We start from the raw sequence: 23,550 nt of genomic DNA on the forward strand, positions 1-23,550 counted from the left end.
AAAATTTGACCAGCATAGGATATGGTGTCAGAGAAATAGTATTAACAATTTTTCTATTAAAATTAAAATGGTATGGTAAATAGAATAATCAGAGAAAAGGGGGGGGAAAAAAGGGTACATCACAGATACTATACAGTAGCTTTTCCTATTAAAAATTGTGGCCGGGCGGTGGTGGCGCACGCCTTTAATCCCAGCACTTGGGAGGCAGAGGGCAGGCGATCTCTGTGAGTTCGAGGCCAGCCTGGTCTACAAGAGCTAGTTCCAGGACAGGCTCTAAAAAGCTGCAGAGAAACCCTGTCCTCGAAAAACTAAAAAAAAAAAAAAAAATTAAATAAAAAAAAAAAAATAAAATAAAATTGTGTTCCAAGGGACCACAGCCTTCAGATTCCAAGTGATCTTCTAACCAGTTCCTTTGACACACTTCCAAACATACAGAACTTGACAATACAAGAAATGTGTTCAACAGATACTAACCTTGTAGATTCCTTGCTCCATTATTGTCAACTCTACTTTCTGCTCCACCAAGAGATCAGGCTGGGTTTGAACAACTGACCTCCTAAACAGAGACAGAAACATCACTGGAAAGTCTCAGACATAGTCCACAATGACAGAAAGCTACATTTCTCAAGAAATACTTAAAATTATTAACAACTCAAAAATACAAATGTTTATGCTATTTGATGACAAGAAGCTTTCTGTGACCCACCAAATCCGCATTCATAACTAAATGGCACATTTAAGAAATACCAGTGAGAACCAAGTCTGTTGATGGATACATGCAATCTCTACATGTAATCTCAGCATTCACAAGGCTGAGGCAAGAAGGTCACGACTTTCAGGCCAGTCATGGCTGCAGGGCTAACTAGTGAGATCTGTCTCAAGAAACCAAAAAATGGCTGAGGAATAGTTCAGTAGTAGAGCACTTGCCTAGACTGTACAAGGTCCTAGTTCAATCCCCACTACTGCCAGTAAATAAATAAATACATATTTATTTAATTACTGTAATTAAATAAATACTATTATTTAATGACATGTAATATTCCTATGACTTCATTATTAATGAAATTTCTATGTTTAAAATAATGTAAAATAAAATGCACTAAACTATTTCTTCCAATAAGATCTAGTAAAAAGTAATGAAAGTGTTATAAAGTCACTCCCACCGCTAATCCCCAGGGCTACGATCAAACCCAAAGCCATATATGTCTAAACAGCATTCTAACCAAAACACAAAGAAACATACCCAGCCATTACTCTTTATTCTTACATGGAAAAAATAATCTTTATCTTATCTTTAAAAACAGATTCATAAAGATTGCTAATCAAAATACAACCAGGTTTAATAGCACACATCTGTAATCCCAGCTATCAGAAGACTGGGATAAATACTGAGAGCTTAAAGCCAGTCTGAGCTATAGAGTAAGACCCTGCCATAATACAAAACAAGTCAAAAGGAGAAAGAATCTCAAAAATAACACTATTAATATATGTAATAGTTATGCTACTAACCACCATTTGGTTGAGAACTACCATGATGGAATAATTATATTAAGGAAGGGATTTAATCTGTTATTTCTCACTGTTCTCTGAGCTGACATCACACTCTAGAACACTATTTATTTCTGTTAGTTTATGAAGCTAGAATAAATGTTGGCAGTCTCACCTACTGTGGCCAGATTCTGGTAGTTCTCCAGCAATCACGTCTCTGTAGAGAGCTTCTTCTGAAATTGGATCCAGTGAAGTCCACTCTTCCTGGGTAAGTCCACAGACAACATCTTCAAGGTCACTGCATCCTGAAGAGGAAATAACATATATATATATATAGAAGTCTTAGGTCCCTATAATCTGTCTCAAGTCTCAGTATTTCTAGAACATCTCTCTATCCACACTCACTCTGTACACACTGTATACTCATGGATGTTGGGACACACTCCCAAGACATTTCAAACTGTTATGTCATTACAAGTGAATTTACTGCTTTAAAGGTAGATTTTCTTCTTTTCATTTGTCAGAACCATAAAATAATAATATCTCACCACTAACAGAACAAGACACATGATTTCTAAAATACGGAGATAATGTTCAAGGTAGTTTCCCTCACCTAAATAAGACACGTGCCTTTGGGGAAAAATTCAACCAGGGATTTGTCATGGCATGGGTTTTTGGTTGTTATGAGGGCAAGTCTACCTATGAGAAAATGTCTTCTAGGCCAGTTTTCATATTAACTTTAGATTTTAAAAAACTGCCAGTCTTGGCTAAGTACATAAAATAGGAAATACACTTTTTATTGAACTTACCACCTGCTGTGTCTCCATGAAGGTATGTCTTGTCAAAAAACCTTGCTCTAGTGTTAAATCTTTGGTTTGTAGATGTTTTTCCAATTCTGGAATTAAACCCACAAAATAAGATTAGATTTAAATAATAGAACAGTATAGCAAAGAAGTTAAAAATGTCTCCATGCTTTTTTAAATAAACCTGGTAAGCAAACTGGAGATTTAGAGGAAAATTCGCTAAATATTAATTCTGTCAAAATTAATATGTGGTAATAAAACAAAATATGTCACCAGAGAGAAAAAGGAAGAAATAACATCAAAGTACAGCATGATGCACACCTGCAATCCGCACACACAAATCTAAGGTTGGAGAACCAACTATTTAAAACTATACCATAATGAAAAAAGAAAGAGAGAGAGAAGCATTTGAGGCAAATCCCAGGATATATAATTGAAACTGTTCTACCACAGCACACACACAAATAACACAGAGACACAGACAGATGAAAAAGAGAAAAGTAAATAAAACAATGAGCTTGGCACGCCAGGAGGCAAACAGTGAGTCTCTGAGTTCAAGACCAGCCTAGTGTACAAAGACACACAGTAACTCAAAAAAATGAAACAAGCAAAAGCAAAAGCAATTAACTTGAATCATAAAATGCTATTTCTGAGATCACAGAATTTTGGGAGAAACAAAAAGGAGAGTTGATAATGATATATGCCACTGATCAATACTTTACAAACATTCACCTTGAAGAACTCCTCTCTGTGCAGTTACCAATTCTTTTGTCAAGCAAGTCAAAGCACTGGGTTTGGTAAGTGTCTGACATCCTATACATAGACAAAGTTGCATTAATGGAAGATATGGCAAACTTTTCTATGATTCAGGTCTATAATACATTTTTTTTTCCCAATACAAGGTCTCATGTAGCCCAGACTAGGCCCTCAAACCTATAAATCTACTGGGATTACAGGCAGGCACAATCAAATGCAGCTTTTGGTCTACAATTCTAATAAAAGTGTTAATTATTTCAGAAAGACTAAAAAGACAAAGCTTTATCCCATGATCCCAAGAATCTCTGACTACTAAAATACAAATCAATTTCATATTCGCATTTCTGATGCTCTAGCATTTTAATCAAACAGACAAAAATAAATCCTAGGCAATAAACAATTAACTTATAAGTATTATAGTTCATCTAATACATATAAAGTCATTAGACAAGTAGAATACTAACTAGAAATTATTATTCAATGTATCAAAGGTGGAAATATAAACATACATTTCAACAGAACTAGGTGATCCACATTTTAAGAAATACCACCGTGGGCCACCGAGATAGTTCATCATCGGTAAAAGTTTCCCACATAACGCTGACAACCTTAGATCAATATGCAGAACCCACATCTTGACTGACAACATCACACTTGGGAAGAGGGAACCTCAACTGAAGAATTACCTCCATCAGATTAGCCTGTGAGCATGTTTGCAGAACCTTAATTTGATTGCTAATTGATACAAAAGGGCCAGGTCTATATAAGAAAAGTAGACGAGCAAGCCAAAGGAAGTAAGGCAGTGTTCCTCCATGGTTTTTGTTTCAGGGTCTGCCTATAGGTTCCTGCCTTGACATCCCTTGATAATGGACTATAACCTTAAGCCAAATAAACCTTTTCCTCCCCAAGTTGCTTATTTACTCTGTTTTATTACAGCAACACTAGTACACCAAACAATACTAAGAAGTTAGGAGCAATGGTATAGCTGTAATTCCAGTCCCAGCACTCCTACAGTGAGATGAGGGGCAGAAACAGGAGAACTGGCCAGAAGTGCAGTGGCAGAAATGAGAATGAACCTCCCTTTCACAAGGAGGAGCAGAGAACTGACTGACTCCCTGTGAGCAGCCCTCTGATTTCCACAGGGTGCTGTTGGCACGTGTGCACCTGCACTCACACAAAACAATAAATAAAATAAACCTTTTGGTTTTGTTTTTCTAGACAGAGTTCCTCTGAGTAGCCCTGGGTTGTCCTGAAACTCACTCTGTAGACCAGGCTGGCCTCGAACTCACAGAGATCCACCTGACTCTGCCTCTTAGGTGCTGGGATTAAAGGTACACATCCATCACCACCCTAAATCTTAAAGAAGAAAAAATACCTATGTGCTAGGCATGCAGCACAGTAATGAAGCACACAGACAGCATTTACAAAGCACTGAAGTTTGCTATGCATCCCCATAAAACTAATATCATATTTTCAAATATATTAGAAGAGAAACTGCTATACTATTATCTCAATGGATTTGACAAAGATCCTAAACACACTAAGTACATGTGTCAGCTCCACACGAAGTATCTGTCTGTCATACGAGAATAACTACCAACTTACCTACAGAGGCCAGCTTTGTACAGTCCCCCACTGCCACATCACTAGGTATGCTCTTCTGAGTTTGATCCTTTGTAGTCCGCTCCTCTTGAGTGAAATCCACAGCCTCACCCTGAAAGGTCACCAAATCCTTAACCACCCATAAATGCCTGCTTCAACCAAGTTAATATCCCCACCAGTCCTCTCAGGAGACTAGGGATGGGAACCCAATGACCAGAGAAAGCTGCAAGTTTCCCACTAGGGATGGGGAACCCAATGACCAGAGAAAGCTGCAAAGTTCTCACGGGGACACAGAAGGGAACAAGACCAGAGAGAGCACCCTGCCTACCCGTGAGCTTCGAGGGTCCTAGATAGGCTCCTCGTATTCACACCTCACTCTGTCCATTTACTCTAACCATGGAACCTTAATGACACATTCCAAACGTTTTCACCTCACCACACACACTGGCCTTTCTCATCTTCTTCCTTTCTTAACAATATTCCTGGACATACTGTATAAATGGGGTAAATATGAAAAACAAAGTCTTTGAGAAAAGTGAAACTTTCGCTTTCTTATTATTTTTCTTAATATTCTTAATATATAATAAAATACTTTAAAAATTAAAAAAAAAAAAACACCTGGCATTTGGCACCACAGGATCAACACTATAATAATACAATTACAGCAGTGTGAAAAAGTTCCTCTCCTATAGTAATCAGTCCTTGTCAGGGACTTTATTCCCTTTGATAATCCCTGGAGACAAACGGGTCTGCATGGAGGGACGTAACCTCCATATGCAATGAGGTTAGTCTTCATACCTTACTACAGCTTTTCAGGCACTCAACCAGTGTGTTTTCCCCCTCTGTTTCTTCTCCTTGACTGCAGACCTGGTCCCCAGAAAGAAGACTTCCTGGAAGAAGATACAACATTCCAAAGCTGCCAAAAAGCCCACATTCAGAGAGTGAGAAGAGGGAAAGAGAATTAGAGAGAGGGAGAGGGAAGTCTGGAAGCATATGCAAAATAATTCATTTCACATCCTTTCATTTCTGGATAATAACTCTAGAAAATCTTTTCTACCACTATTTCGTATTTTATAGGTGACTTTTCAAGGACATCAAAATTTCTCACTGTATAAACTGATGGCCAAAAAGCCATAAATCTGTATAGATAGCATTTATCAATTTTGAATAAAGCATTTGTGCCTCTGTGTGTAACTGTACAAAAGCTACCAAAATGTGAATGATGTTTACTTTGTGCAGTGTGGATAAAGGAAAATTTTGATTTTAATCACACTTTCTGTTGTAATTTTAAAAATAGTTTTACTCTATGAAATAATAGATCTTAAATGAGCTTATTTCCACCCCTCTCTCCCACTGCAAATGCTAACTGTGTGGTACAAATACTACATTCAGCAGTCGGCCAGTGGGGCCATTTCACAGCGTATACTAACATCACGGTACATTCCTTGGATACATTTCATTTTTGTTTACCATGCTTCAGTAAAGTTGAAAACAAGAAGAAAAAGCCCACATTCACTGTGAGGATGAGAGTTCATCTGTTTGCAATTAATACATAACTCAGTTCACTCAGATAATTTGCAAATATAACTCTAGTAACCTACAATGCCACAGCAGCAATTATTACAGCAAGAAGATGCAATGGTGAACTGTCTTGCCCACCAAGAAAAATACATCAGTTTTGCTTTAAAGCCAAACAAATGTAAGTTCTAAGAAATATAACTCTGAGTTTGCCTATAATGACAAAAATCAGCTCTGGATATGCAGTGCCCATTCCCAACCACACACTAGAGGGCCTACCTCAGCACTCCATAGCACACTGGGAGACCTCTGGCTCCACGCTGTGTAGGAGGGGCCTACAACAGATACAACAGATTCTCTCAAAAATAACAACAGGACTCACCACAGGACAAACTGGTAATGTCCATCCTTTGAGTCTAATGGTAAAATGTGTAATCAAATTCTTCTGTGACTCCAAGGACACGCCAAGGAAACTCAAGTATCAAAGTGGAAAATGATGATATTCATTTCTCTTTAATCTGCATCAATCAAAAAGCAACACTTAGCAGTCATCAAACTCTCTACAGGTGAGATAATGAAAACCACTAAAAATGTATACCTTATCATATGGATTCATTAACAGCACCTGCACTGACTGCAGAATCATATATATTTGTTGTATAAGAGAAAGATGCTCCATGGGCTCATGTATTTGAACACTGGTCCTCAGCTGGCAGTCATTACGGAACCCGTAAGAGGTGGATCCTTGCTTGAGACTATACCTCGCTCAGGATGGCCTCAAGGCTTTATAAAACTCATCATCCTATTTCTATTCTCCCATTGTGTGCAGATGAAAATGTGATCTGTCTACTGCAGTGATGTGTGAGAGTCTTCTGTTTGTGTTGATTTCATTCGTTAATAAAGAAACTGCCTTGGCCCATTTAATAGGCCAGCCCTTAGGTGGGTGGAGTAGACAGATCAGGAAGTGAGGTAGATGGCTCAGAAAATTGCCCCGCCTCTCCTCTCTGGGACAGTCGCGCTGGAGCCAGTCACCAGGTCAGACATGCTGAATCTTTCCCGGTAAGACACCACTCGTGGTGTTACATAGATTATTAGATATGGGTTAGTCAAGATGTGAGTAAGAGGCTGAAACTAATGGGGCAGGCAGTGTTTAAATGAATACAATTTGTGTGTTGTTATTTCGGGTGTAAAGCTAACCATGCGGGAGCCGGGCAGGATGAAAAGCAGGTCTGCCCGCAGCTCCTTACTACACTGCAGGCAGCCATGTCACACCTTCCCCAACTATCCCTCTGAAACCACAAGCTAAAATAAATCCTTTCTTCCTTAAGTGGTTTTAGTTTCTTATCACAGCAACATGAAAGTAACTAATACAATATTCTAAGATACACTAAAACCTAAATGTATTTGTGTGTATGTATATATCAAAAATGCTAACCTAAAATAATAATTCCTTTTAATGAATTATTTGAACACTCCTTGTCAGCAGGTATCATAATCACTATATAACAAAGCAATCTATACTCTCAAAATAAATGACTATTCAAGTTCAAAGTAGTGAGAAAGGGAGAACGAGGACATTAATCTGGGTATGTCCCTAAAATACCATTTTGCATGATTATCAGACCCCACAATAAACACATATAAAGGGCTCAGGAAAGTAAGCACATTAAGTTACTTAAAATACAACATTCTGTGCTGGAGCAGTGGCTCAGAGGTTAAGATCACCCTCATAACCATGTATTAACTCCAGTCCCAGTGGATCTAACACCCTTTGTGGGCATCCTTGGGCATTGGTAAATACATGATATGTAGACAAAGCACCATCTTAGTTACTACTATAGTGATGAAACACCATGATCAAAAGCAACTTGCTGAGGAAATGGTTTATTCACATTACACTTCCAATTAATAGTCTAATCACTGAGGAAAGTCAAGGCAGGAACCTAGAAGCAGTAACTAAGGCAGAGGTCATGGAAGAATGCTGTTAATTATTAACATCTGGCTTCCTTTTTCTCACTTGCTCAACCTACTTTTTTATATACCCCAAGACCATCTGCCCAGGGACAGAACCACCCACAGCAGGCCAGACCATTTCATATCAATCATCAATCAAGAATATGCCCACAGGTTTGTCTATAGGCCAAGCTTCCCAGATAAACCTAGCTTTTATCAAGCTAACAACAACAAACAAACAAATACCAGGACACATTCATATATACAAAATAAATCTATTTTCTAAATTCTACTTGACTCTAAGGCATTGTGACCAGAATCTCCTTGTCTAACTGACACACGAGAGCTAGTATTGACTACAGTTTAGCCTCACTCAAGTCTGACCATAGGAAGACTAGGTATTTGATTCCAGCCTGCTGCTCAGGTAGAAAAAAGGAGCACACAAAACACCATTATAAAGATTCAGGGATCCATTCATCAGTTAGAACTGCAGACACATCACACCATACACTTGTGTGTCTAAGTATCTGAAACAAGTAAGTATGAACATATTTCGTGCCTGCTATACAATACTGTATATCAAAAAGGTCATGTGTGATAACAGATCCTGACTAAGCAAGCACAAAGCAATGGAAACCCTGGATGAGGAAGACATGTTATACCAAAAGAATCCATCCGACATCCGCAAAATACATTTTCCACAATGGATAGGGCATACTCTCCAAGATAAGAGTCTTAACAAATAGTCTAACAAATGTAAAAAGACTGAAAAGTATCTGTGGGGCCCAGCTATGACAAGCTCAATAGAGGCCTGAGTCTCAGTAGTTTACCCTGAGGCAATACCTGGTTCCAAGAAAGACCACAGACTAGGTACCACCCAGAAATAGAACATCCAAAAGAAATTCCTAATGTTCCAAACATTGTAGACAGGATCACCTGCCAGCACACAGCCACCACTTTTCACCAGGACATCCCCCCAGACAAATGTCAGCCAATCAGGGCTCCTGACCTTAGAAATCCCTCACCCTCACCTTTGCTACTATAAAACCCCAACTGAGCTGGGACTCTCTGATCACTCCAATACACTGGACACACAGAGAAACGGAGTTTGCAAACATGTGTAAGAAAAAAGGCTCTTTGCTTTTCCACACAGGACTCAGGTCTCCTGATTGGTGTTGGGGGACTCTATGACCTGGGCATCACAGTATTCAAGTATCTTTTCACACTACACTGGTTCAAATTAGAAATCTACAGTAAAAACAAAATTAGAAACTTCACAAATATATAAGAATTAACAATACATCTTGAATAATGCGCTTGGAATTTTAAAAAGAAACCTAGATGTTAAGTGGAAATCTTACGGGAATAAGCATTTCCAAAAAAAAAAAAAAAAAAAAAAAGAGCAACAACAAAGGACTGGAGAGACAGCTCGGATGTTGAGAGCAGGCCCTGCTGCTACAGCAGCCCTGAGCTCAGTTCCCAGCACCCACACCAGACAGCTCACACCTCCAAATTCAGCTCCAGGGGGACCCAACATGTAACTGTTATCCTCTGCTAACCTCGTTTTCCAGTTCTGAGAGGGCCAGGCAAATATCACGACAGGCCCCCTTAATTAGTTAAGTTAACTCAGTTAAGAACTAGGCCTCAGTTCCTGCCTCTTGAAACTAAACACAATTTCTGAGGGAGACACAAACAAAGGGCAACTAATTGCCAAGGCTCCTGACAGTGAGAACTGCAGGAACTAAACCTGGGCTAATGCCCACCATTACCTTAAGGCATAACCAAATAAAGACATAGCCTGGAACTCATCCAGACTGTACAAGAATTTAAAAGGTATAGCCTTAGCCAACCTATTAGCCCTAACCAATTAGAAACGTATTGGTGACTGTCACTTGCATAAGCCAATCCTAGATAGAATGATCATACTACTTTTAGAACTCCTTGAGATGTATAAAGAAGACTGCAAACTCTTCTTGGAGGTCACCATTCGCCACCTTTGCCTTTGTGTTGGATGCATGACCCCAGCACGCTGGCACTTCTAGTCTCAAGATAACAAATGATGGCAGTCTTTTCTGGAACTTCTCCAGGCCTCTAACAAGTACCTCTCCTTATAACTAAAAGATCTCGAAGATGCTTCCTCTTTTTGAATGGCAGAAATCAATTTATTGCTAGATACATAAGAACCCTCATATCATAGGAGGACATGTCTATAAATCTTTCCAGTTTTGTCTCCTGCAGGGAGCCGATTTGCTGGCCACCATCACAAGATGGCGCCAAGTCCCTGCAGCGCCGAGTAAACAACTAGATATTAGGCAAGGCTCTAGACAGAACCTCCCGCAGGCACGACCCGTGTCCGCTCTCCCTATATAAGTGACTGCTGACTGCCGGTTAGTTCTCGGGGCCCCTCGCTTCCTGCTCTCCCTTTAACCAAGAGACTCCAATAAAGCGTGATTTGAGAAGAATCCTGACTGGCGGTCGTTCTTCCCGGTCTCCTTGTAAACAGTTGTTTCATTTCACACTGGACTTTTCCTTAGCAGTTTCACAATTTCATCTTGTAATGGTGTGTGTTGTGTGTTGACTGTATTCGTAATTATACTTGAAACTTCTCTACCTGGTTAGTGAAACTGCTAACACGGCAACTTCCTAGTCAGAGAAAGCACAAATGGGGGCTGCAGAGACGGCGCACTGGCTGCTCTTCCACAACCTGGGTTCAATTCCCAGCACCCAAATGTAGCTCCCACCTTCAGGGACCTGACACTCTCATAAGGACATACATGCAGACAAAACACCAAAGCTCATAAAATAGAAGTTTAAAAAAATAAAGTAAAATATTTTTTTAAAAAAAGAAAAACAAAGTACAAATACAGAAAAAATTTACTTTCTGAAATCATTTTTCTAACAAAATGCTGAGATTGCGTATTTTTGCATCTTGTTCTAATAATTGTCCTTATGATAATAATAATAATAATCTTTTTAAAAAAAAGAATCACTTCTGGACAGTGGTGGCACATGCCTTTAATCCCAGCAATCAGGAGGCAGTAGCAGGCGGATCTCTATGAGTTTGAGGCCAGCCTGGTCTACAGAGGAACTTCCAGGACAACTGAGGCTACCCAGAGAAACCCTGTCTCGAAAAACAAAAACAAACCAAAAAAAAAAAGAAAAGAAAAAAAGAAAGGAAAAAAGAACACATGAACACACACACACACACACACAATCTAACTTGGGCTCTTGCAGACCCAAGCATAGCAAACATGGCTCTGACAGGCCTTGCCCTTTTCCCCCAGACCTACTTCCTTGCTAAAAAACCATTAGATTACATTCCTAGAGTTAGTCACAAAAGTTAATTCCCTTATTTGATCACTTCTTCCCAAAGGTTAACCATCAAGGTTCAACTATCAAAGTACTTCTCCTATCTAGGAAACATCTGGGAAAGTGTCTTCACAACTGCAATCTACAAAGTACCTAAATAACTCAAGAAACCTTGTGCCCTTCCAAAAATTAGGAGAGAAATACTTTCAAATTCATCACTATGCCTACCAAAGCCAGATGCAGAACACTATGAATAAAGACCACTAGTATCCTTGACTATGAAATGGCTAAGGTGCCACCACCTTATCCTGACTTTATTTTGTGTCTGCCAAGAAACTCCTCAGCCTCTCACCCCAATCCACATTTTGAGACAAGCGCAAATGAAGACAATTCATCATAACCAAGCCTACTACACAGAAAAAACAGGGCCATCCACAAGAGCACAAGAAAGGAGACAGTGCCTGGATAAGCATGTACATGAACAAGGAGGACCAGGAAGAAATTCATCATACAAAACAGTAAACTTCTAAAACAAACAGGGTGAGCGTGGGGGACTGCCAGAACAACAATCAACAATACTTAACCCCTCTCAGCATCAGCCTCAAGTAAATATAAATGGTTTCAACTCACCAAAAGGAGCATAATGACCAGGTTAGAAACTATTTGTTGTCTTCATGAAACACACCTCATCAATGTGATAGCTAACTTTATGTTTAAAAGTTTAAAATCTTGCAGGGAGGTAGCAGTGCAAGCCTTTAATACCAGCACTTGGGAGGCAGAGGCAGGTGATCTCTGACTTTGAAACCCAGCCTAGTCTACAGAATGAGTTCCAGGACAGCCAGGACTCACCAAAAAACCCTGTCTCAAAATGAAAGAAAAAAAGTTTAAAATCTCTGTGATTAAGAGAACTATTAAGAAAATTTAAGGGCAGTTAAGGGTTAATATTTTTTTACTGTTTTTATGCTTCTGTAAACAAGCTTGTGGGGGTGGGAAGAGAAGAAAAACTGTAATTTTGTATTCTTTGCCTTTATAAACCCAACAGAAAAGACTAGGTGCTCTGGAAGTCCCTGGTGCAGACCTTGCTGGTATTCAGGCATCTGTATGCCCTTGGGGTCCTCAGGGGCAACCTCTGTCTCTTTAAAAAGTGGGCCTTGCCCATCTCCCACCTCTGTCTCTTTCTGCTTCTCTGCCTGTCGCTCTCTTCTTTCCTGCTGCTCATATCCCCCCCCCAAGAACACTCTCCTCCCCCTTTCCCCCATTCCCTTTCCCCAATAAAAGAAAAAAAAAACCCTCCGCCCCCCATGTGAGTCCTGTCCCATGGTCAGGTGAGATGCAGGGGTGAGTCTTTTAAGTGCTACAGCTGCTGAGAGACTGGGCCAGTGCTCGCGCTCTCTCTCTCCCTCTCTCCCTCTCTCCTTCTCTGCCGGTCTCTCCCCCCCTTGCCTCTCTCCTGCTGCTCCTGTCCCCAGAGACCAGACTCAACCCTCCTGCACCCCCTTTTTCCCATTCCCTTTCCCCCAATTAAAAAAAACCCTCAGCCGGGTGGTGGTGGCACACACCTTTAATTCCAGCACTGTGAGTTCAAGGCCAGCCTGGTCTACAAGAGCTAGTTCCAGGACAGGCTCCAAAGCCAGAGAAACCCTGTCTTGAAAACCAAAAAAAAAAAAAAAACCCTCCATGTGAATCCAGAGCATGGTGTGTTTCTCTCTCGTGCTGTTTTATTTTTTTTATGCAGTTATGTGAATAAATGCCTCTCTTTGTTAAAATTTATTAATGGTCAAACATGAATCTCTAAATGACCCAAAACACTTGGGACCTCATCTATTATTTGGTCATTCACCAGATCTACCTTTTTCTGATCGGCCTTGGGATCATAAAGGGTCCCAGCATACTGGGAGACAAGAAATCAGATGGGCCCAGCATTTGGAGGGAGACACCTGCAGGTTCTCAACGTTTAGACTGTGAGAAAAGTAGAATCAGAAAACCTCTGGAGGTGTAGGTAAGGATCCTGTTTGTCTGTAGCGCCCATTTTGGGCACTTGTAGAAATGCTCGACACAGGGTTAATTCCTGAGCCAGGAGGACCACTGGGATACGCTGGCCTTTGTTGGAAAAGCCAACTGTTGGATGTATGAATGAAGGTAGCTACCAAATGTTTGTTATCTGGTCAGTCCTCCCCCCAACCCCCATCCCCACCCCAATCCCGACTGTGGGGATGTTCATTTTAAGTTATTTGACAGATCTGTGTTTTTGTAATTTGTTACAAATGTGGAAGCCAAGAGTCAGGTTTGTTACGATTTGTTATCTCCTAATATTATGTCCTTGATCTCTCTTGAAGGGTATGTTCTAGTTCTAGATGAGGAAAGAGTGAATGAAGGAGCAGGCCAGGTGGGGCATGCACACATTCAGCATACACTCCTGGCTGGTTGGTACCCAGTGTTTCTCATCTCCCTCCTGCAGCGTCCTGTCAAAAGTGAGGGCTCAAAAGTTCTTATATCTAAACCCTCTTTCTTCTCAACTTACTCTTGTACCTCCCCTTGGCCACTGGATTCAGTTTTACAGGAATTCAGGTGTCTTTTTGGTATAGGTAATATTAAAATGTGTTTTATGCCTGTTCTACTTCAATGAAAAGCTGACTCTGGAGTTGGGATGGCTCCCCCTTCTCCAGACCCAAGCATATGTGTTTAAAGGTTTGCTCCAAAATCTGTCCCCTGCTAGACAGGCCATACCACGACAAAGAATAGACTATTCCCAATGGTGACTGTTGCTACTCATTTCATACTCTTTTTGGTTTTAACCCTAAAACTTTTCCTACAGCATGACTCTTATCTCAAGATCTGTAAGACTATTATGTAAACTTTCTGTACCTCAAGGTTTGTAAGTTTATTTACCCAATAAACTTACTAAACTGGTTAAAGATTTGTAAAATCTGGGGCTGAGAGATGGTTCAGTGGTTAAAAGCATTGGCAGTTCTTTCAGAGGTCCGGAGTTCAATTCCCAGCAACCACATGGTGGCTTAATGTGGGGAATCCTTCAGCCAATAGCCTTTAAGAGACCACACCCATGGCTCACAACCATCTCTAGTAGGATCTGGTGCCCTCTTCTGGCATGCAGGCAAACATGAACATAGAGTTTTATATACATAAAATAAATCTTTAAAAAAATAAAATGTAATCATTTTTATTTCTCCATCAAGACAACATAAATGAGGTTTAGTTTAGTGTTTAATAACTCATTGCCGCCCTTTTTTAAAATGGCTAAATAACATGTCTTCTGGCTGTCAGTGAAGAAAACATGTTTTTGTGAACTAGAGAAAACATGTTTTTGTGAACTAGTCGTGACCCCACCCTGCCTGTTGATTAGAACGTTAGGTGCTTTCCAACAGCCTGCAGGTGCTTCCCTTTCCTTCGCCTGACCCAGCTCCCGCCTTTGACATAACCAATCATAGTAAATGCCCTTAAAATGAACCAATCCCTGCGTTTGACAAACAACCCACTGTACCCCCTCCCTGAATATGTGGTTTTTTGCCTTTAAAAGTAGCCTGTACAGATCTCTGAGTTCGAGGCCAGCCTGGTCTACAAGAGCTAGTTCCAGGACAGGCTCTAGAAACTACAGGGAAACCCTGTCTCGAAAAACCAAAAAAAGAAAAAGAAAAAAGAAAAAAAAAGTAGCCTGTAATAGCTAGTGGGAGCTTCTCTCCCTCGCCTGGCTGAGAAGCCTGTTTGCGCAAACGAAAATAAAATTCCTCTTGCTTTTGCATCAACTGGACTGGTGAGTGGTTCCATAGGGCAACCCTCCTGAGGAGTTAGCATCCCAGAGTTGGGGTCTAACAGTCAGTTTTATCTCAAAATAATGTCAATGGGTTAAACCAAAATGTTTGTTCTTGAATGTTCTCAAAATTCATTGGGTTTGCAAGAATCAGTGATTGGATATATGCAAAGAGTCTTCTAGTAATTTTGCCAATTCTAGTTTTCACTTTAAGCAAAGGGCTATGATCAGACAAATACCCAAGCTAATGGAATACACCAGTTCAAGACACAGAGGACTAGGCCTGAGAAATCCATTTAAAGGGGCCATGCCAAAAAGTGCTGCCAGAAGCAGAACCAGGAAGGAAAGCTCCAGAAAGCTGTCTTTAAAAGAACAAAGAAAAATTCAGTCCAAGTTTTCTGGCTTAGGGTAACTTGCCTTTGGCCAGGTTTTGATGCCAACCTGACAGTCACTATCAGGGAGCAGCATCCCTGGACTTGGGTCTTCTGACTTAAAATATGACTTTTAAAAGAACAGTAGAGCTTTGACGACATCAGATAAGATCTGACCAACGTTATGGAGAGCTTACAATGGCAGGCAGCAGGATTATTCGAGATAAAGAACAGAGGCTCAAGAAACAGTAGAACTAGGATGGAAAGGAATAAAAGAAAAATGTTAAATATGGGGAAGGAGATGAGAAGCTAAGGAGTTGGGACCACAGCTATGAGCACCAAAAACTGAGACATTCCTATGTTATGATGTACCAAGGCAATGACCTGAGCAGTTTAGTAAGAGCCTATGGAATATCTCTCCTTACCTAAGATCTATTCAGGCTAACAGAAACTGCCTTGAAATGTGTGTCTGGTCTCTTTATCTAACTGTTGGATATGGGGACCTCAATGAGCAGGACTAAGTCTATCACAATTCATTATGAGAATCATTTATTTTCAGGTTTAGGACACAAAGATTTATCAAAGTGAGAACCCTATGCTACATTTTATACAAGACTTAATTCTTGAAGACCTTATACAGTCTTTGAATCATATTTATTTCAGTGCTGGGTCAAAATCCAGGGACAAAAACCATGGATGCTAGGCAAGCCCTGACCCATATAACCAGCCTCATTAATAACTACTCTAGTTGAGATCCAAATTTCCATATGCAAAGTCAAATTTAAATAGTAGGAACAAATTTTAATTCATTATTTTAATAATGAATGTAATATTTTAATTATTTTATAATGAATTTAATATTTTAATTCATATCTTCTGTATGATAGCATATGTGGGGAATATTTTAGGGCAATGAGTACTGAAAAGCAGGGACCTATTAAACCTTTTCCCCTTCATGTTTACTATGTAGTCACTTGCTCTTCATCTTATTGTAGAAAATCAACATACACTACATTCTCCTAACCATTACTTAACCTAAAAGCCAATGGTGCACACTAGTAAACTTAGCACTTAGGTGTGTGGAGTAGGATCTTAAGAGTTCACGGTCATAAGGCTGGAAAGATGGCTTAGTGGTTAATGAGCACTTGCTGCTCCTGCAGAAACCCATGTTTGGTTCCCAGCATGCACATGGTAGATTACAATTATCTGTCAATTTCAGATCTAGGATACTGATTCAACACCCTCTTCAGGGCTCTGAGGGCAACAGGCACACATATACATGCAGACAAAAAACTCATAAAATATTTCTTTACGAGTTCGAGAACAGCCTAGTCTATACAAAACCCTATCTCAAAAGAAGAAAAAAAATGAAAAAAATTAAAGCAATCCTAATTCTCAATTCACAACCCCCGCAAGAAAGTCTGAAATTCAAAATGCCCATGGAGCCAGGCGGTGGTGGCGCACGCCTTTAATCCCAGCACTCGGGAGGCAGAGGCAGGCGGATCTCTGTGAGTTCGAGGCCAGCCTGGTCTACAAGAGCTAGTTCCAGGCCAGGCTCTAAAAAAGTTGCAGAGAAACCCTGTCTCGAAAAACAAAAAAAAAACAAACAAACAAAATGCCCATGGACCTTAATAAAGACCTCGTCTCAAAAGTCCACTCTATTCTTTACTGTATCTATCTACGCTGCCCTTTGCTGTGGGATAATGCTCTTGTACACTGTAAAGATTTGTCACTCATATTGGTTTAATAAAATGCCAGTAGCCAGGCAGGAAGTATAGGCGGAGCAACCAGACTGGAAGAATTCTAGGAGAAAAGGCAGAGCTGCAGTCATCATCCAGAAGCAGAAGACGAGAATGCCTCACTGAGAATAGGTACTAAGCCACATGGCTAAACATAGATAAGAATTATGGAGCCGTGCAGTGGTGGCGCACGCCTTTAATCCAGCACTCAGGAGGCAGAGACAGGCATATCTTGAGTTCGAGGCCAGCCTGGTCTACAAGAGCTAGTTCCAGGACAGGCTCTAGAAACTACAGGGAAACCCTGTCTCGAAAAACCAAAAATTAAAAAAAAAAAAAGAATTATGGGTTAATTTAAGTTGTAAAGGGCAATTAGCAATAAGCCTGCAATAATAGGCCAAACAATTTATAATTAATATAAGCCTCTGTGTGTTTATTTGGGACTGAATAGCTGCAGAATTGGGAGGGACAGAAACTTCTATCTACAACCCTTAGCTTCCCCAATGTTCCTTCCACAAAGTTAACTTCCTGGATTACATCTGAGCCATGCTGCTATGCACTGCTGCCTGTACTCAGCTGACCGACTCTGAAACTCCCCCTTTCTAAACAGAAAGGGCCTAAAGAATCTACAAATACGGTCAACTTTTTGACATGGCAACACAACAACATTGCCACTACAAAGTTCACACTCGGGACTCATACAACTGAGTTACAAAAATGAAGATCTCATGTTTTAAGTTTAATTTTGTTTTGGGAAACATAGCTACTTCCAAGACACAGACTGAACACCAGCACAGTCAGTTGAAAGGGCAAACCTACTACCACTCCCCAGTCCTTATTATAGCAAAATTGGTTACATTCATTGGGTCTTGCTTAAGCTGACTAATTTGCTGGTGACAAAGCAGGGGTAAAAGAGATATGGGGTAGATAGAGTGAGCAACCCTGAAGAAACTGCTGAGTGAATCAGAGACCAGAGGGAGCACTGCCTAGTCAATCTCCCTGGTGAAGCAGAGCGATTACACTACCTCATTAGCAATGGTGCCCTGGGGTCTGCTATCCCCTACAGCTGCTACCTTTCCTTACATATACTTCTCTACAAATCCCAGCCCTGAGTTGAGGTCTACAAATGGAGCAACAGAAACCAGCAGATGCTGCAGCATTTGTTAAGGACATTTCTCGTTTTCTTTGTAGCGCTAGGGGTGGACCCCAGGACCTTCTACACACTAAGCAAATGCTCTTCCAACAGGCTCAATGTCTAGCCTCTTATGGGGCCATGTAAACTACCAGGACCTTGTCAGGTAAAAAAACCAAATGAAAATGACACTTTAGCCACCTACTGATTGAAGTCATTCTAAAGATTTTACATCAAAAGAAAATCTGAAATATCAACAAGTATAAATAAATAAATTGATTTAATTTTGATGTATGTTATCCCAGAAAGGGACAAGTACCTAAAAGCACCAGCCTTTTGTTATCATCCTCCCCACCCACACACAGCCCCACCCCACCACCAAGATTTCATCTTTAGCAAGGCATAGTAGTGCATGCCTTTAATCCTAGAACCTGGGAGGAAGAAGACAGATCTCTAAGTTTGAGGCCAGCCTGGTCTACACAGAGAATTCCAGGGCAGCCAGGGATACAAAGTTAAGACCTGTCTAACAGGCGGTGGCAGTACACACTGGGCAGTGGTGGCACATGCCTTTAATCCCAACACTCAGGAGGTAGAGACAGACAAATCTCTGTAATTCAAGGCCAGCCTGGTCTACAGAGCGAGTTCCCAGGTCAGCTAGGATTGTTACACAGAGAAACCCTGTCTTGAAATATCAAAAATTAAATAACCCTAACCATAGTAAATAAATATACGCACACACACAAACATGAGTGCATGTGTGTGCACACACATAAACAGGATTTTTATCTTTAAAAAAAAGTGGCTTGAAAGAAAAGCAACTCTAAGATTTGAGAAACTATTAGACATAGACCATGGTAATAGATTCCTACCCCCCCACACACACACACACAACAGGCCTGGGTATGGAGGCCCAAGAAGCAAAAGACAGGTGGATCACTGTGATTACAGGGGCAATCTGGTGTAATACTGAGTCTTAGGCCAATCACTGCTACACAGAGAAACCCTGTCTCAGTAATATTAGTAAAGATAATAAGGTTAAAGATATTTGGGTCAGCTGACCAAAAGCGAGTTCTGAAGCCACATGGAAATGTTTTTTTACACTGCTATTTTTAACCCAGAAATAATTTATCAAAATTAAAATACTTTTAAATGTATACAAAATTGCAAAATAACATGCCTTTTTCACTGGAGATATTTGATGTATGTAAGATAGTACAAAAATGTTTGTTCAATCTCTTTTGTCCTATTTTTAAAGTCACCATATTGAATGATACATCATGAAACTGATGGTTATGCATCTAGGGAATCTCCCAAAGGAGCTCTCTTCCACTAGTACAAATACTTGGTCTTGTGTGGGAGTCTCTTCTTTTTGTTGACTGGGTAAAACAGTAATCTGTACCATGAATGTTTAAGTTGGTTTATTATAACTGTCAGTTCAAGGAACGTGAACCCAGCCACTGAAGTTGTCAAATTTCTTTAAAGTTGTAAAAATCATTTCCTACTTGAGATTTTACCTGTGTAGCTTTCAACAGATTTGTGGTCTGCATTAAAAACACATCTTAACTGTTATTTTCCTGAATTAGATTTCACTAAATGAGGTTGATAGCTATCAGATTGCCAGTTAAGTTTCTAGATTGTCATCTTGCCAATTCACTCCAAACCTAGCTTGCACAATGACAGTGACCAAACGGCTTAAGACCAAATTTCCCTTACTATCCTTTCCACTAGTTAGGATCAATACCAGGACCAGGAAATGTCTTGTTCAGGGTGGGCTTTTATTGTTAAGCTTGTTTTTGTTTTCTGAGACAGTGTTTCCCTGTGTAGCTCTGTCTATTCTGGAACTCACTTTGTAGATCAAGCTGGCCTCAAACTCAAGAGATCCGCTTGCCTCTGCCTCCAGTGTACTGGAATTAAAGACATGCACCACCACGCCTGGCCAGCATGGACATTTTTAAGTTATTCTGGGCTACCAAAAGTCTGGTTCTCAGGGCCTACAGCAGGTCTGCCCACTCCCACTGTGACTCGGTGAACCTAGGCTTCCTCAGCTGTACATTAGCATTTTTCTTTCCACTAACCATACTTTGACAATTTTTCGTGTTGGAAACATCTCTCTGTTGTCAGTTAGCCCGGATCTCCTAGGCTCAAGCAATCTCTTCCTCAGTCTCAGCAGGTAGGACTAAGCCATCAATTCTCATCAGCTAAGTTACTGCTGCAACTTTAATAGGATAAATCCAAAGGAGGCAAACCTTAAAATTCAAATAGATTAACAAATGGTTGTCTTAAATGGTTGAGCTTAGTACATGGATAGAAAGAGATCACATTAAAGCAACTATACCAACAAATATTCTATTTCCCTAATGAAATATAGATAAAAAAAATAATTAAAAAAAATTAAAAGGCCAAGCACAGTGGTCCATGCATGCTTGTAATCCAAACACTAGAGAGGCTGAAACAGGACTGCACTGGGTTACACTGAGTGTCGGGATAGCCTGGACTACAGACCTTGTCTCAAAATGAGTAAATAAAATAATCATAATGGAACTGGAGAGATGGCTCAGAATTTAAGAGTACTGGCTGCTCTTTCAAAGGGCCAGGATTCAATTCCCAGCACCAACCTGTAACTCCAGCTACAGGTGATCTGATATCCTCCTTGGAAATTCCACTCACAGGGAGCACGGATCTACACAGACAAAATACCCATGCATATAAATAGTGAAAGTTTGTTTAAAAATATAATAATATTTAATAAAGTAGAAGAGAGATGGCAGAGTGGTTGAGTGATGCCCTTTCAGAGGAACAGGTGTTTCTAGCAGCAACAAAAGGTGGCTCATACCTACCTGTTAAGTCCAGCTTCAGGTGATCAATAGCTCAGCCTCTACAGAAAGGCATACATATATACAAAGGTGTACACACACACACACCTCTTTTTTAAAGATTTTTTTTAATGTTTGCCTGCATGTACATATGTGTACCACCTGAGTGGCTAGTGACCCTCCAGGCCAAAAGAGGGTGTCCAATCCTCTGGAGCTGGAATTACAAATGGTTGTGAGCCACCTCGTGGGTGCTGGGAACCGAACCCAGGTCATCTACAAGAGTAACAAGTGTTCTAAAACAGATCCGTCTCTCCAGCCCCAATAAACTTTGTTTTTAAAGCAAAGCCTACATGAGGGACTATTTGACAAAAGAGACGGTGGGAAGACGAAGAGACTGTGAGATCAAAATGCACAGTGTAAATGTATAAACACATAATGAAACCTATTGTTTTCCTGCAATTTAACACAAGGATTCTAAGTTTTCCTGACACATGCTCCCCCACAGAGAAAATAATTAAGTTCGGATATACTATTTTAGAAAAATAAGGCCTCATCCACTTATTCAATCATGTGTATGTAGTAATGTGTACACACGAGAGTAAGTGCCTGGCCTCCCCATCCCCCCATAGCTGGAGTTACAGTGTTAGGAGCCACGGATACGAGAGCTGTGAAACCATATTCAGGTCCTCTGGAAGCGCCATGTGAGCTCTTAACGGCCAAGGCACCTCTCCAGCCCCAAATTCCAGTGTCTTGTAAGCCATCCCTTCAGTGCCAAGCTGCCTGTTTTCACCTGTGACCACTTTACAGTTGAGATGAAAAGAAGGGGAAAGGATGATTTGTGGTCTGCACACCCCGAGCAATTAAATTTTCCTCTTTTTGCCAAAATGGTGCATGGTAGATAAAAACAACAACAAAACCTAACTCATGGAATGTATCTGTTTCCAAAACGGAAGGATGCTAAAAATCTACTCGCTGACAGTGAGACGGGCTAGAAAGACGGTGGAAAGAGGACATGAAAAAAAAGCCCCTCACCCAGAGATTTTTTTCCTGTCCATCAAATTCCACACTGCTCACCAGTAAGTGCCAAGATGGCCAGGTCCGTGGGGCGATGGGTCGCCAAGTCGGGCTCCAACGGCGGAAATCCTTTTCCTTCTGGAAAAGCAAAATTTTTATAAAATCACCTTAAAGGCGTTCGAGGCAGCAAGGACTATATTCGAAGACACGGGGTGATCAACGCACACTTTAAGCGAGATGGTCCCCGGCCGGAGCTGGAGGACCGTTGGGCCCAAGCCTCTGAGGGGCGACCGGGCGAGACGCGCGGCCCGGGGACGAGCGGGGTCCGCACGAAGGCCACCACCAGGCCTGACTCCCCACCTCGGCCACCGCCCATCCCCTCACCCGTCTCACCAGAGCCCGTCCAGCCAGCCCGCCACCGGGGAGAAAAGAGAACGGGCCGCGCTAAGCTACACCGGAAAAGACGGAGACGAGCTGCGGCTCACTTCCGCTTGCCGAGTCGGAATCCTTTCGGAAGAGGAATTTCGGTTCCTGGGACATGGGCTCGGATTGATGCCGAAGCGGAGGTTTAAAAACAGGGCCAAAGGAGGAGACTAAAGTTAGAGCAAGATTTCTGGGCGAGGCCAGCCTTTCCCGATGGCCAAAAGTTAAAAACACAGCCCGGGAAGTACGGGGTCTCAGGAGGCTCACAAACCTTTCCTCCTCTTGGGTCCTGTTCTCGTGTTGATAAACCAGATCTGTGAACCGGCGGCCTCTCTCCCCCACTCAACCACAACAGCCTTGAGGCTTTTATTTTTATATTCTGGACACCCTGCTAAATTCTAACCGTTGGTGGTGAGACGGGCTAGAAAGACTGAGAAAATGAAGAGGACACGAAAAAGGAAGAAACCCCTCTCCCTGAGACTTACTGATGAAAAAATTAAAATATAAACACAAGCGATACAGCCAAAACTTGGCTTACAGAGAAAAAGTGTGTTTTCGTAAAGACACCTCAAACTAATATGTTCAAGACAAATTTAAAAAACAAAATATCAGAACCGGGAATGGCAGTGTACCCCTGCAATCACAGCACCCGGGGAGCAGAGGCAAGCAATCTCCCGGAGTTCGAGGTCAGCATGATCTATATATAGCAAGTTCCAGGCTAATCGGGGGCTACATAATGAGAACCCATCTCAAAACAAAAATGAAAATAATATTGCAGCAAAGAAATTTTGCTTACTTAGAGCCAAAATACCTACAGTCTTGAATTTCACAGTATTAGCTCTCCTCTCAACCCTAAATGTGAACAA

General features: G+C 41.0%; 1 pseudogene; it reads right to left on the minus strand.

Moving 5' to 3' along the window:
• Positions 1-22,910, minus strand: part of LOC119810639 — a 30,275-nt pseudogene extending 7,365 nt beyond the window's left edge.
• Positions 22,911-23,550: the final 640 nt, after the last annotated feature.

The sequence above is a fragment of the Arvicola amphibius genome, chromosome 3 (assembly GCF_903992535.2).
Source record: "Arvicola amphibius chromosome 3, mArvAmp1.2, whole genome shotgun sequence".
Taxonomy (NCBI): Eukaryota; Metazoa; Chordata; class Mammalia; order Rodentia; family Cricetidae; genus Arvicola; species Arvicola amphibius.